Source organism: Rana temporaria, chromosome 10 (assembly GCF_905171775.1).
Source record: "Rana temporaria chromosome 10, aRanTem1.1, whole genome shotgun sequence".
Taxonomy (NCBI): Eukaryota; Metazoa; Chordata; class Amphibia; order Anura; family Ranidae; genus Rana; species Rana temporaria.
In genome coordinates, this window is record NC_053498.1 from 144,858,169 (window position 1) to 144,874,511 (window position 16,343).

General features: G+C 48.6%; 1 protein-coding gene and 1 non-coding gene across 10 annotated transcripts in view; one reads left to right on the top strand and one right to left on the bottom strand.

Annotated features, from left to right (window-relative positions):
• CAMTA1 (calmodulin binding transcription activator 1) overlaps window positions 1-16,343 on the bottom strand; it is a 1,702,014-nt gene that overhangs the window by 82,212 nt on the left and 1,603,459 nt on the right. The gene's annotated exons all lie outside the window — the stretch shown is intronic.
• Window positions 5,600-5,705, top strand: LOC120916641. Its single transcript, XR_005744051.1, has one exon. It is a non-coding gene; the product is annotated as a U6 spliceosomal RNA (small nuclear RNA).

Consider the following 16,343-nt stretch of genomic DNA (forward strand, 5'->3'; position numbering starts at 1 on the left):
TCTCTGGTGGAGTCTGAATGAGAGGTGTTTGTCCCTGGTGGAGTCTAAATGAGAGGTGAGTGTCCCTGGTGGAGTCTGAATGAGAGGTGTTTGTCCCTGGTGGAGTCTAAATGAGAGGTGAGTGTCCCTGGTGGAGTCTGAATGAGAGGTGAGTGTCCCTGATGGGGTCTGAGCGAGAGGTGAGTGTCCCTGGTGGGGTCTGAGCAAGAGGTGAGTGTCCCTGGTGGGGTCTGAGCCAGGGCCGGGCAAAGAGCCACAACAAAGAGAGCGGAGCAGAAGATTGGGTGAGGAGGCTTTTGTTGTGCTCGTGCTGCAGTTTGGTGCAGTGCAGCTGATGTCACCTCCTCCTCCTCTGGCTCCGTTATCATGCACGGCACGTCTACTGCAGAGAATGACAGGCGAGCTGACATCACCGGGCCGGCCCACTTCTCTCACAACATCCCCGCGTCAAAGCACAACAATGTCTGCCCGATGTTTGCTGGATGACAGGTGCCTGCAAACCCGTCACGTGTTAACTGCGGTGCTTTTCTCCCCCCCCCCCCCTACTTTGGTTTTGATTCCCTCGCCCCCTCCGTCCCCCTTCTCCTATTATTATCATACAGGATTTATAGAGCGCCAACGGTTTGTTACAATGTAACAAGAGACGGGACGGTTACAATACAATTCAAGGCAAGAGGGTGGGGAGGGCCCTGATCGCAAGAGCTTACAATCACTTTCGGTTATTATCAAAGACCCCAACTGTCCCTGATTTCGAAAGAGACTGTCTCTGATTTGGAACAAAGTCTCTCTTTCCTCCTAATTTGTCCCTCATTTAGGTCTAATCTATATACACTATATTGTCAAAAGTATTGGGACGCCTGCCTTTACATGCACATGAACTTTAATGGCACCCCAGTCTTAGGCTGGGTTCACAACTAGGCGAATTGGATGTGGGGTTCACCGCATCCAATTTATAAAAGCAGGAGATTTTGACCAGCTCTGTATGGAGCCGGTTCACATATCTTCACTGGGGTCCCGGAGAGAAGTTGCACAGAAGTCCTGTGCGTCTTTTGGTCCGTTTTCAGGTCCGAATTCAGCTGAAAATTTGGGCTAAGATCGGAGCAGAAACGTTGAACCGGGACGCAACGGACCCCTGCTGGGAGCCACATGCCGCGATGGTCCCACGGCGGCTCTCGCGGCTCCTCCCCGTAAGAGCTAACCCCCCTCTGGGAAGCTCTCTCCCGAGGGGGTTGCCTTGCGGGTGCACTCCCGTGCCATACAATCGGCGCCCGCATCATTGGATTTGATTGACAGCAGCGGGAGCCAATGGCTGCGCTGCTATTAATCTATTCAATGAAGAGCCGATCAGGCATGGGGACAATGACGCGGGATCGTGCCCTCGGAAATTCGGGGCTCAAGTAAGTAAAACGGGGGCCGGTGACTGCAAGGTGTTTCAAAAGCCAAAATAAAGGAATAGTAGTGGTTAAAAAAAAGCATTTGTGGGTCTAACTAATCTTTTTTTGGCATAATTCTCCTTTAAGGGGGCGTGTCTTATGCCTACATACTTTTTCTGATAAGTGTCCCTCTGCATCTCACAAAGTTGGGAGGTGACTGTGCATTAACTTTTTTACCTTGGCCCCAGAGTCCCTTTAACCATTCCAGCTCCAGAAGGTTTTACCCCCTCTTCTCTAAATAACACCTGTGCCAAGCAAGCTTTCAACCTCCTGTGTTCATAATGCAGCAGGGCAGCCGCCCGCCTGGCATGGGACCTGGAACCTAGTGGAGATCACCGTAGTAGCCTTGCCTACTAAAGTGATTTCCAACTTCCACAGGGATCCCACAGGTATGGCCCATACATACCTACATGGGTTCAAGCTGGACCAACGTAACCATGTAAAAATTGCCATATCTGGAATTCAGCTTTAAGTGACCCTGGGTTTCTGCTGTGCATGTTGGTGCTTTGAGACCCTTAGTGACAGTGCCCCATTGTTTTGGACCTCAATCTGTGATTGTTTTCAGTCCTTGAGCATCAATGTATCCCTGTTTTATGACTCATTTTGTGACTGTCACGGTCAATTCCACAAACGTCAGTCTATCTATGTCTGGGGACACAGTATTCCACGTTGTGCTACTCTTCTAGGGCCCCTGTGTATCAACATGGTTGTTGATACACAGCCCTGCCTACAGGCCTTGTGGTTCTAAAGGAGGGAACCCACCTGCAAAGGGGCAGGAAGCAGACATCCGGTGTCTAGGAGAGATCTTGGGTGGGAAAGAGCCTCAAACCTGGGTGGCTGTGTGGAGGGTACAAAGCTGATCAGTCACGAAGAGGAAAAAGTGATTTGAACCCTTTCCAGGATTGCTAAATCCTGATATGGGACCCAGAATTCAGAGGCTAGGAGAGATCTTGGGTGGGAAACAGCCTCAAAACCTGACTATAGATACTGTGGTTCTAAAGGGGTTACCCTACCTGCAGAAGGGCAGGAAGCAGCCAGCAGGTATCTAGGAGAGATTTTGGGTGGGAAAGAGCCTCCAACCCTGCCTACAGGCCTTGTGGTTCTAAAGGAGGGAACCCACCTGCAAAGGGGCAGGAAGTAGACAGCCGGTGTCTAGGAGAGATTTTGAGTGGGAAAGAGCCTCAAACCTGGGTGGCTGGGTGGAGGGTTCAGAGCTGATCAGTCACGAAGAGGGAAAAGTGATTTGAACCTTTTCCAGGATTTCTAAATCATGATATGGGACCCAGAATTAAGAGGCTAGGAGAGATCTTGGGTGGGAAAGAGCCTCAAACCCTGACTATAGGTACTCTATTTCTAAAAGGGTTACCCCACCTGCAGAAGGGCAGGAAGCAGCCAGCAGGTATCTAGGAGAGATCTTGGGTGGGAAAAAGTCTCAAACCTGGGTGGCTGGGTGGAGGGTTCAGAGCTGATCAGTCATGAAGAGGCAAAAGTGATTTGAACCCTTCCCATGATCGCTAAATCCTGATATGGGACCCAGAATTCAAAGGCTAGGAGAGATTTTGGGTGGGAAAGAGCCTCAAATCCTGACTATAGGTACTGTGGTTCTAAAGGGGTTACCCCAACCTGCAGAAGGGCAGAAAGCAGCCAGCAGGTAACTAGGAGAGATCTTGGGTGGGAAAGAGCCTCCAACCCTGCCTACAGGCCTTGTGGTTCTAAAAGAGGAAACCCACCTGCAAAGGGGCAGGAAGCAGACATCCGGTGTCTAGGAGAGATCTTGGGTGGGAAAGAGCCTCAAACCTGGGTGGCTGGGTGGAGGGTTCAGAGCTGATCAGTCACAAAGAGGGAAACGTGATTTGAACCCTTTCCAGGATTGTTAAATCCTGATATGGGACCCAGAATTCAGAGGCTAAGAGAGATCTTGGGTGGGAAAGAGCCTCAAAAGTTGACTATGGATACTGTGTTTCTAAAGGGGGGAACCCACCTGCTAAAGGGCAGGAAGCAGCCAGCAGGTGTCTAGGAGAGATCTTGGGTGGGAAAGAGCCTCCAACCCTGCCTACGGGCCTTGTGGTTCTAAAGGAGGGAACCCACCTGCAAAGGGGCAGGAAGCAGCCAGCAGGTATGGTGGTTGGTGTGGAACAGCACACAGTTGTGAGAGGGCTGTGGGATGTTAAATGGCTGAGACACGGCCTGGGCTCTTGTGACCTTTCTGGCCTCATGGAGCAGGCAGGGACTCTAAACCTTGGTGTGGGACTAGTTTATACTGGTGGTGAGCTGAAGTTTATATTTGTATACCAGAAGTGTCTAAACTGCTGTGTTTGCTTTTTCTGAATAAAAGCTGTTTTGTTTGCCTTTTGGAAAATAAAGACTGTTTAGCTAGTGGCCCAGGCTCCCCAAATTTCAAGATGTTGTATCCAAGGATTTGGGGCACCTGGAGTCACAGAGCCATTTTTTTGCGTGCTAATATATAATTCCAGCAATGCACATTGCTCCTAACGAGTATCGTATTGACTTTTTGCTTAATGTCTTACACCGTACCAGTAATGAGAAGGGAAATGACAGATGTATGTACAACGAAGAAGGCAAAGTGTTAGAAATCGTCCATCAGAAGTCATGAAAGTGCCCAATGTATCAATTACCCGACGCATATGTCCTGCTAATGTCGTTCCATCTCTCGCTGCTTTCATCTACTCCGAGCAGCTGGTCCCAACCACGCATTCCCATACGAGCTGGAATATGTCTCTAGAGCAGTCTGCTTCCACGCCGGACACTCGATCCCGCTCACGCCGCAGTTTTATCGCTTTGCTAACCAACATTGACTTTTATCTTCGGAACGGGCTTTACCTATTATTACTAAAGTGAAACTGTCATTAAATCTGACACTTCATATGAATCAACAGAACCCATGCCACCATGAGCAGGCCACATAATTATGGCAGCTGGAGGGCTCCTTTATGTGACCTGAAGCCTAGGCGAGCATCACGTGGTCTCCGGCTACTAGAAGGTATGGTGGGTGTTTCACGGGAGAGAATTGAGACTTTGTCTGGTGGACCTATAGTTATGGATCAGGGACTTACTCAGCACAAGCCACAGTTGAGCACACCAGGACCCCCCACCCCCACCCCCCCGACCTGACCAATAAAAGCCAGAATGACACATTCAATTTCCACCATTATCTCTTGATGTGCTCCCTCTCTGTTTACCTCATACAAACTAGCAACGGTTGTAAATGCTAAGGGCAGGGGTCTTAGAACCTCAGTCTGTGGGCCTCATCTGGCCTGCTACTAGGGTGACCACGTGTCCCGGATTGCCCGCATTTTACAGTTCTGTCCTGGGTCCCGGGCACCTTCAATCCAGGACAATACAGTGTCCCGGAATGAAACTGGCACAGCCACCTAATGAGCCGACAGGTAGAAACTGTCTGTTTCCCAGCCCAGGGTGTTTGCCCCCGCCAAATGTCCTGCAATGCACTGCGCCTAACCAGAGCGCAGTAAAAGCTGGTCCCCCCCTCCCCTAGTCCATTCCAGACCCTTTGGGGCTTCCAAAAAAATGATAATCCCCCTTCCTGTATGCCATCACAACCACCAGCCAGGGTAAGATGGGGACAAGGTGCTTTGGGGTGGGGGAGCAGAGTCGGAAGGGGACTGATATGGAGTAGGGGGAGGAGGCATTATGTTTTTTTTGTGCTTTTTTTTTCTTGTTCAATAGCCAGATGCATGCAATTGCAACTGTGAGTCAATTTAAATGTGATTTGACTTGTGGTTTTAGAAATTGAATTTTTGCGGCAGCATGTGCCACTTTACAGGCAGACTAAGGGGACCCCCCAGGCACTATATTTAGAGGAATTGTTCATTTTTATTGTTGCACTTTAAGCATAATTAGAATCACTGCTCCTAAAAAATAAAAAAAATGTTTTTGCATTGTTACATGCCCCCCAAGGCAATACCCGGACCCCCCATACCCCTATTATGGCCAATTACTTGCCTATAAGCCTTTAAAATTGGCAAATTTTTGTGAAGGAGGGCATTGTCCCTGAATGGCAGTTTGAAAATGTAGTCACCCTACCTGCTACAAGATATTACATGGCCCTCAACATTTTGTCTCGTTTATGCATAATGCTCCTCCATGGTGCCGACTAGCTAGCCGCCAGCACCATACCAACAAAAGACGTGATTGCTTCGGCAGCACATATACTAAAATTTGTACACTAGAGAGAAGATTAGCTTGGGTCTGCGCAAGAATGACATGCAAATTGGTGAAGAGTTCAATATTTTTGATGTTCGGGGGAAACATGGGCGCTCATCTGGCATGGAGATACCGGAGGGAGCCCGAGTCGGACCCCATAACCATGCCGGCCAGTCCTCCTGTGGGAGAACAATTCCAGGAGAGGGTGATGATGGCCTTCCAGGAAAAGATGAGCATGGCTCAGCTGCCGTTGTCTCAGCGGGATTACTGCGCCCATCAACCCATCAAACTCATGAAGTTAACCTCTTCCCTCCCGGCCTATAGCAGAATGATGGCCGGGCGGTGGTTCAGTTATCCTGACTGGGCGGCATAGGAAATCCAAAGCTTGTCTGAGAGTTCAGAAAAAAGGGGGCAGAGAGCTGAAGTTACACTCTGCAGGGCTCAGTGAGGAGTAGTCTGAGTGCTGATTGAGGGAAGGGACACCCCCTCCTTATGCCACGGACACACGACCGGTTTTTCTGTCAGAATAAACTCCGACAGGTTTTTCCGATCGAATTCCGCTCAAGCTGTCTTGCATACACACGGACACACCAAATTCCATCCGTCAAAAACGCGCTGACGTACAACACTACGGCGAGCCAAGAAAAATGAAGATCAATGCTTCCAAGCATGCGTCGAATTGTTTCCGAGCATGCGTGTTTTTTTCTCCGTCGGAATTCCATACAGACGACCGGACTTTTTCTGTCGGGGAAAAAAAAGATAACATGTTCTCTTTCTAAGTCTGTCGGAATTTCCAACGGAAAAAGTACGATCGGGCATACACACGGTCGGAATATCCGATGAAAAAATTACGTCTGGCTTTTTCCATCGGAAATTACGACCGCGTGTACGTGGCATTACAGGAACAGAGCTGTCGCTGTCAATCTGCTGGAGCACCCTCCCCTGTCACCATTTATCTATAGGTGTCAGGAAAACTTGTCAGAAGTGACTCAGGCAGATAACAAAGGAAGGAGGCAGCGGACAGAAATTACACATAGGGCCAGATTCTCAAAGGGTTTACGACGGCGGGAACGCGCCTAATTTAAATGATCCACGCCCCCTACCTGGAGCATTTGAATTAGGTGGGCTTGCGCCGGAGAATTTACGCTACGCCGCCGCAACTTTACAGGCAAGTGCTTTGTGAATCAAGCACTTGCCCGTAAAACTTGCGGCCGCGTAGCGTGAACGAGATACGTTACGCCTGCACAGTTTTACTCCAAATCTACGAGAATCTGGCCCTTAGTGTTCTGGATTGAGAAAAGTACACACTATAGAGGGATATAGTTTGTTCATATTTCATGTCTGAGGTTTACAAGCACTTTAACGCTGAAACTTTCCCATAACTTCAATGATTTATTTTTATTTTTTAGCTGGTCTCAGTCACGTCGTCAGGTCACTGTGATTTGATATGATTTCAAACAATACTTTTTTTTAACTTAATACCCAGTAATGTCGAAGGTAAGCCAAGTCTTACAACCCCGTGCCAGCAGGGATTATCTTCTCCACTTTCTGCCTGTCATCCACCCAACAGATTAGAATAGCAGCCCATTCCGGACCCCTGACCCGTACCGCCGGCTCCGTGAGGGTGATGGGGTGACGCGGTGCCTACCGGAATGTCTACAACATTCCCATGGTCATGCTCATGGTGAAATGCTAGCTACGTCAAATAATACTTTATGGAATGAAGACCATCAATTCACCAGGAACGCGCAACGTCACTCATATCGCAGCGATGACACTTTTTACCCCAAGTAGCCTCGGAGACTGAATAGTGTTTCGGCATTTACCGCGCAGGCCGAAGGTCGGTTTAGCATGGGGCTGCCTCCACAATTTAAAGAGGTATTCAAGTGGTTCTAAAGCCTCAAGGTTTTCTACCTTATTGCATTCTATGACTCGCCCAAATGGCTCACAGACTCCCCCCCCACCCACCTGAACACCAGTGGCAGACCGTCCATTAGGGGCCCAAAGGGCGCCGCCCCCCCCCCATCCATGCATCTAGCCCCCTAATCTACATGCAGGGCGCCGGACACATGTATTCCAATGGGTATTTTTTTTTTTAGAATCACATGATTAAATCCTGAGGCTCTAATAGGCTTCGAAAAAGGGTGGGCTTGGGGCACAGAGCACTTCGCCCTGAGCCCGCCCAGTTGTGTGGCAATAGCCAATGAATATTGGCTATTGTCACACCGATTGGCCTCATCTAAGCTTTCAGAAAAAGGGAGGTGAAGACATACCTCCCAACAATTTTGAGATGGGAATGAGGGACACCTAGTAGCAAACGTATGCAAGCACAGGACACACCCCCTGCCACGCCCCCTTAAAGGGGAAATAACAAAAAAAAAGGTTAATTAAATCCACAAATGTTTTTTTTACCACTACTACTACTTTATATTGGCTTTTAAAATGGAAAAAATGCAGCAACCGTTTTTCATGACGAGAAAAATTGCATTTTTAAAATTGGTCGTGAGTCGTCTGTAGATTCCAGAGCACTTTTCTCAACGAGAAAAATGGGCTAAAAAAATTTGTGATGAAGGACGGGTCCGCTTTTGGATCTTATTGCTGTTGGTGATAAAGGACGGGTCCGCTTTTGGATCTTATTGCTGTTGGTGATAAAGGACGGGTCCGCTTTTGGATCCAGTTGCTGTTGGTGATGAAGGACGGGTCTGTTTTTGGATCCTATTGCTGTTGGTGATAAAGGACGGGTCCGCTTTTGAAACTTATTGCTGTTGGTGATAAAGGACGGGTCCGCTTTTGGATCCTATTGCTGTTGGTGATAAAGGACGGGTCCGCTTTTGGATCATATTGCTGTTGGTGATAAAGGACAGGTCCGCTTTTGGATCCTATTGCTGTTGGTGATAAAGGACGGGTCCGCTTTTGGATCCTATTGCTGTTGGTGATGAAGGACGGGTCCGCTTTTGGATCCTATTGCTGTTGGTGATAAAGGAAGGGTCCGCTTTTGGATCCTATTGCTGTTGGTGATAAAGGAAGGGTCCGCTTTTGGATCCAGTTGCTGTTGGTGAGTCAAATCTCATTTCCTGCCACAGTCTGTAAATTCATCAGGATTTATATTTTTATTTCCAATGTGTCTATCATAAAGCAATATTGCTTATTGCTGTTGGTGATAAAGGACGGGTCCGCTTTTGGATCCTATTGCTGTTGGTGATAAAGGACGGGTCCGCTTTTGGATCCTATTGCTGTTGGTGATAAAGGACGGGTCCGGTTTTGGATCCTATTGCTGTTGGTGATGAAGGACGGGTCCGCATTTGGATCCTATTGCTGTTGGTGATGAAGGACGGGTCCGCTTTTGGATCCTATTGCTGTTGGTGATAAAGGACAGGTCCGCTTTTGGATCCTATTGCTGTTGGTGATGAAGGACGGGTCCGCTTTTGGATCCTATTGCTGTTGGTGATAAAGGAAGGGTCCGCTTTTGGATCCAGTTTCTGTTGGTGATGAAGGACGGGTCCGCTTTTGGATCCTATTGCTGTTGGTGATAAAGGACGGGTCCGCTTTTGGATCCAGTTGCTGTTGGTGATAAGGGACGGGTCCGCTTTTGGATCCAGTTGCTGTTGGTGATGAAGGACGGGTCCGCTTTTGGATCCAGTTGCTGTTGGTGATAAAGGACGGGTCCGCTTTTGGATCTTATTGCTGTTGGTGATGAAGGACGGGTCCGCTTTTGGATCCTATTGCTGTTGGTGATGAAGGACGGGTCCGCTTTTGGATCCTATTGCTGTTGGTGAGTCAAATCTCATTTCCTGCCACAGTCTGTAAATTCATCGGGATTTATATTTTTATTTCCAATGTGTCCATCATAAAGCAATACAATTCCTTTAAAAGTTGACATAAATGCCCCCCCCCTCCCCCCTCCTGCCAGCAACAAATATTGATAAAAGCTAAATATGAGTGACAGCGAAGCAGCTGAAGGACACTTAATTTCTGCCCTCCTACAGACTTTATTAAGAATTTCACAGCAGTCAATCTGATTGAAGCATCAGAAAGCGCAGATAATTGAAGGTCAGACCCTGAAATGACTTTTTTTTTTTAATTACCGATGTCCTGATATTCCCATTGCTCTACAGCAACAGGGCCGACCTCAGCGGGCAGCGTCACCCATGCTTGTTAATTTGTGTTTGCAACTCTTCTTGGCGGCAGGTCAGGCTTGCTGGGGTTTGATTGACAGGACAGGAAGGGCCTGGGGGCGGGGGGCCGGGAAGGATGCCAACCGCCGGAGCCCTCTGTCCTTTGGTTCACCGGGGTATCTTTCTGGCACTCTGAACTCTCCCAGCGGGAGCGGAGAATAAACAACTTGCACGTATCTTTAATTAGCAGGATTGGTTTATTTTTAAGGAGACCATTTATGCCGTGATTTGCTAAAGACTTAAAGAATGAATTACCCGACAAAAACAAATTATGACCACAGTGACTCATGAGCAATTAGTGGAAGCAAGTGCAGGAGTTCAATTGTTAATAAAAGGGGCACTTTGTTTACTTTTATTTATTATTGCAGGTGTCTCCACACTACGGCCCGCGAGCCACATCCGGCATGCTACAAGATTTTACCTGGCCGTCAGCTACCTGCTCCAGAATTGTGTCATTCATTTCTATGGTGCAGGTGGGCCAGTCGCCGGCACCATAACAACCAAAGACGTTGGCCCGGATTCACAGACACTGGCGCATATTTATGCCGCCGTAGCGTATCTCCTTTAAGCTACGCCGATGCAGCGCAGAGAGGCAAGCACTGAATTCACAAAGCACTTCCTCCCAAATCTGCGCTGGGTTTCTCAGGCGTAAGCCGGCATAGGTGGAAGTGGGCGTGAGCCATGCTAATGAGGCGTGACCCCATGCAAATGATGGGTTGAGCGCCAGACAGATAAGTTTCGCCAACTGCGCATGCGCCGTCCCGTGGACGCATCCCAGTGCGCATGCTCACAAATACATTGGAACAACTGCCTAAGATACGACGGATCACTGCCTACGGCGTGAACGTAACCTACGCCCAGCCCTATTCACGTCCAACGTAAACGACGTGAAATACAACGGCTTGTGTTCCCTGGTGCAGACCTTTGCATGTCTGCTGCTGAGTTACACCTCCTTTATGGGGCATAACTTTACGCCGGACGTACGACTTACGCAAACCGCGTATAGCATGCGCCGGGCGCACGTACGTTCGTGAATCGACATATCTCCCTCATTTGCATATTTGAATAGAAAATCAATGGGAGCGCCACATGTGTCCAGCGTAAATATGCGCCCACGATACGCCGGCGTAGGCAATTTACGTCGGTGAGATGAAGCCTATTTTTAGGCGTATCTCAGTTTGTGGGTCCGGCTCATAGATACGATGGCGCATATTTGCACTTACGCAGCGTATCTCGAGATACGTTGGCGCAAGTGCTTTGTGAATCCGGGCCGTTGAGTGTCCAGAACACATGGCGTCACTTGATTCTGTAGTGCAGAACTGGTAGGCAGCACTGTATTAAACTGGCAGGTGGCACAGGTGGCACAGATGAGCATCGGTCCTGGTCTCCTTCATCGGGACCGATGTCCCTCTGACAGTCGCTGGTGATCGGCTATTTTTTCTCCTCATGCTATTAGCGTGAGGAGAAAAAATAGCCAATAACCGGCTCTGTTTACATCACATGATCAGCTGTCATTGGCTGACCATGTGGTAAGGGGTCGGGATCGACCCCTTACTCCGATCTGTAATCACCTGAGTCTCATTGACTATCTGATCACAGAGCGCGCCGCGCGTGCTATGCAGGGGAGCGCGCAGGCCGTTCGAGCACAGGACGACGTCTAGGTACGCCCTCCCGGCAATTCAGGTCCGCGCTGCAGCCGTCTTTCGGCTATAGCGCGGATCTGAAGTGGATACGCACGTTTGACTTTGTTTTAGTGTTAGCAGCTTCATTTATAGGGGTTAGGCGCAGTGATTTCCCCAAATTAGTCGCATGATCTACCCACATCAAGGTGAAATTATTCTTGGGTAGCGCTGTTTCGTCAAAATTTGCATTGTCACTGACCACGAGCAAATTTAGTAGAAGAAAGCCGGCAAAGCGGGCAATATAATATTAAATATTGTGTTTTTATTGAGCCGCATTTATTACTCTAGACTGAGTGGAATTTTACTTAAATCTGCGATGAATGGCGTTTCCCTCTAAGGAAATCTAAAAATGGTTTGTTTTCTGCTCTGTTCAATTATGGCCGTCTACATTTCCGCAAAGGTACAGCATAACAGCCTGTGTAATTATACACTGCGGATTCACGCCGGCGACGCTCCTCAGACTCAAACTCCTACCTACCCAATTTGGAAGGATTAGCATTACCATAAAGCCAGCCGGAGCCACATTCATAGATAAGCTGAGGAAAAAAAAACACTCGGGGATCTCGTGATCTGCAAAAACAGCCAGAGCTGGAAAAATGCGAAAATGTTTTACTGTAAGAGAAGGAAAAAATAGACAAAGAAGTACAATGCAACATAAACCAGCCCTCTGGTGTTTGTTTTGGTCAAAAAGCCAACCTCGACTTTCACAGTCAAGACAAGATTTTCATCAAGTGGACTATTTGGATCTACTAACCATTTTGAATTGCTGTTTCAACCAAAGGTAACCTACGCTTATAAATTTTTTTATCTAAAGATCAAACAACATTTGCCAAAAATCTCAGGATCCGTAGAATTTAGCGGTCAGACTTAGGAGTTGGAGATTAGAACCACAGCAAGTGGTGAGGGAACCAATAATATCACACTCCGGGAAGTATCAAATGCCAAAGAGGCTTACGGCAGATGGAGAAATGGAACAATGAAAAGATAGGAGGCATAGGTCACCAGAGAGGTGGGTATAATATCCCTTTTATCATCGGTAACTTTAATATATTTAAAGGAGTTGTAAATTTAAAAAAAATCACCTTAATGCAATCTATGCATAAAGGTGAAAAAACATCTGGTGTTGCCGGCCCCCCCTGAGCCCCCGTTTTACTTACCTGACCCGTCGAAAGTCCTGCATGGTCCACATATCCTCTTCGCCGCTCAGCCTGGCCGCTGATTGGCTAGAGCGGTGGATTGAGAGCAGCGCAGCCATTGGCTGGCCCTGCTGTCAATCACATCCAGTGATACAGCACACCGAGTGATACAGTGAGCGCCTATGGCGCGCCTGCAATTACTGACCACCATGCGAGCTCTCGCATGACTGTGGTGAGTCATTGCGGGGAGGACCAGAGACAGCCGCTGAGGGACCCCAGAAGACGTGGATCGGGGCCACTCTGTGCAAAACGAACTGCACAGTGGAGGTAAGTATTGGCTGGCGCTGCTGTAAATCACATCCGATGACGTGCCGCGCCGGGGCCGAGTGATACAGTCGGTGGCTATGCCTGCCGCTGTATCACGGGAGCGCGCCCGCAAAAGCTTTCCACCATGCGAGCTCGCTCGCATGAAGGTGGAAAGCTTTTGCGAGGAGGAGCCGAAACAGCCACCGAGGGACCCCAGAAGACAGGATTCAGGGACACTGCACTGCAAAACGAGCTGCACAGTGGAGGTAAGTATAACATGTTTGTTATTTAAAAAAAAATCATTTTTGCCTTTAGTGTTCCTTTAAATCAGGTTTGGTCTCCACCCAGAGACTGGCCACATCAATCACCTTACAGGTGGACAGACAGACAGGGATGCATTATAGCCAAAACCAGGATGCTGGAATGAGACCAGCAGCTGTCAAAGAACAGGAATGTTTACACGCACAAATCCAAGTATCTATGGGATTTGCAAAGGCAAGTACAAGTCAGAGAATGGAACCACAAAATCTGACACTACCAGAAATGTCAAATGAGAGCTTTATGGCAGTTGTAAAATTGGAACAGAGGGAAGGCAGGTGGCACATGCCACAGGAGAAGGGAGTATAATACCTCTTTTATCACCAGGCACCTTAGATTTATTTAAACTTGACCCGATCACTTTAAGCAAAAGGAATTGATCTTATGGGTTTAATGGCTCTACGATAACGACTAATCTTATTTCAGCTTATAGACTAGGAGAAAATGGCTAAATAAAACCTTCCTGGCACACGTCCACAGCCTCAAAAGAATTCAGAAGTCAGAAGAAAAACACAGTTGCCTACCTGTTTATCTCTATTTTATAAAAGGGGACCAACTGTTCAGATTAATTTAGGTCCCGAAGGCACATTGCAAAGGCAGGTGCTTGTTTTGGCAGGAATACGATGAGAGGCGCTGGGACTTTATTGTGCCATGGGGAGATGATTGGTCCAAAGCCACTCAGACAGCTGCCAATTGATGTGTGAACGGTTTTCATCGCCCCACAGGTCAACGTACATTCAGGAACGATTGTTGGAAGAACCACTGATCTACCTGTCAACTGTCTCCTCTCTTCTCATCCTGGAGCCCATAACGGCAAAACGCAAAAGCTCCATGGAGCATAAAAATTACAGTTTTGACAAACCCCTTTGTAACCGTCTAAAACCTTTTTTTATAGAGAACCTGTGGATATTTGCTATTGTCCTCCTCCCTCTTTTCTATACGGGGGTTGAAGCCGCCCTCCCACTTCGGTTTGGGGTCGTTCACACCATACGTGTGTTACACCCCCTTGCTATTTCACGCTTTCAATACACGTAGCCTTAGGCAGCCCCTTTGTTTTGAAAGGTCTGTCAATGCGCTTTAACACATTATAGAACCCTTTACTCTGCAGACCACATTGGCCAATCACATCCAAGTGTAGCGCTGACCCCCGAAGGAGCTGCTGGTTTGTTTTGGAATGGTGCATTTACCTCATGGCTCCCTCCGAATGTCTAGGGATGTATGGTGCATACAGCAGCAGCAAAGGAATGTCAACGAAGAAATGTCTTTTTATGTGCTCTTTATTACCCCGCCGGGTAAAAACGGTGAACAGGTGATGAAAGGGATAGAGATGGAAAAGGGAGAACAGCAGATTCAGGAGTAGTATTTGGAACAGTCCTGCTCCTATGCGTAAGGCCTCGTACACACGACCGAACATGTCCGCTGAAACTGGTCCGCGGATCAGTTTCCGCGGACATGTCCGACCGTGTGTACGACCTAGCGGACAGGTTTCCTGGCCTAGCGGACAGGTTTCCAGCGGACAAAAGTTTCTTAGCATGCTAAGAAACTTGTCCGCTGGAAACCTGTCCGTCGGACATGTCCGATGGTTAGTACGACTCATCGGACATGTCCGCTGGTTATGACGTATAACCAGCGGCCCGAAATCCCGCGCATGCGTCGAATTGATTCGATGCATGCGTGGAAGCATTGAACTTCCGTGTTAGAGAACGTCGGTGTCTTCTACGTCACCGCGTTCTCTGTCCGCAGGGATTTTGGTCTGATGGTGTGTACACACATCAGACCAAAAGCTCCCAGCAGACATGTCCGATGAAAACGGTCCGCGGACCGTTTTCATCGGACATGTCTCCTCGTGTGTACAAGGCCCAACACTTTTCTTACCGCTCCTATTTGAGTTGGCTTAGCATACCCGGATCGGCCTCTCACTGACCTAGCAGCCGAAGTATCGCTCGAACCTCGAAGTCTCTGCCACAGACCCTCCCGGATGAATGTCAGGGAGACGCCTCTGCCACAGGCCCTCTCTGATTGCAGATACGATAGGCAACCCTCCTAGGTAAAGTTATGCCTGAATCTTCTTTTTAACGTCGCCCAGGTACCGACTGAAAGAGGAGTCAATCCTTCAGTGTCCGGTCACCTCGATCCCCGGTGGTTCGTCGGAATCCTATTGGACCGCCAGCCTCTCATTGGCGCTCCTCAGATGGACTCCCCACCGAACAGCTACACTCGCTTGGGATCTTCAAAAATGGGAACCCAGTCGACCACTGGGTTTCCGTCCTGCTTAAATGCTCCGGACCAACTTAGGCCTGAAACCAGGAACACTGCATAGCACGCACACTCCGGCCAGGTAGGCCATAACGCCGGAGCGCAGTGATGTGGCCACCCCGAAGGTGGGTGCCACACCGGAAGACGACCCCACCTCAATGGCGTCTGTTCCAGAAGTACCCTCTACCAGCATGCCCCGCGAGAGAACACTCCCTCCTGATTGGCTGCTGGCAAAAGGCACCCAAGCCTCAAATCCACTGGTGCCACCTGTCGCACCAGGGTGGGACAACACCCCAGCAACAACAGAATGAGCCCACAGTACAGCCAAGCTGAAACAGAGACCCTACCTAAACATTGCAAATGTTTCCATCTCTATCCCTTTCATCACCTGTTCACCGTTTTTAGCCGGATGGGTAATAAAGAGCACATAAAAAGACATTTCTTCGTGGACATTCCTTTGCTGCTTCTCAGCCTTGCCTGTCATGGTGGTGAAAGTTTGGCGATGTCAGAATTCGCAGTGGATTTCCGGGAGAACATACTGACTGAACATTTGCTCCTGCGGATCCCTCTGACAATATGTGAAGATGTGCACATGACAGGACGCAGCAGCCGGTGTCACTGACATCTTCCTTTTTTTTCTCTGGCAACGTCTTCATAATTAGGAAGCATTTTTGTTCATTCTTATTTCATAATCAGCAGAGAGCGGCGATGTGTGATAACCCGAGGAAGCTCAGGGCTTAGGTGTAAAGAAGCTGCACCTTCCTCTCCGAGCTTCGCTGGCTCACAGACAATACAGAGGTTGCCACTGCTGATCCGTTCTGATAATGCGAGTGGCCTCCTTGCTGTCATGCTAAT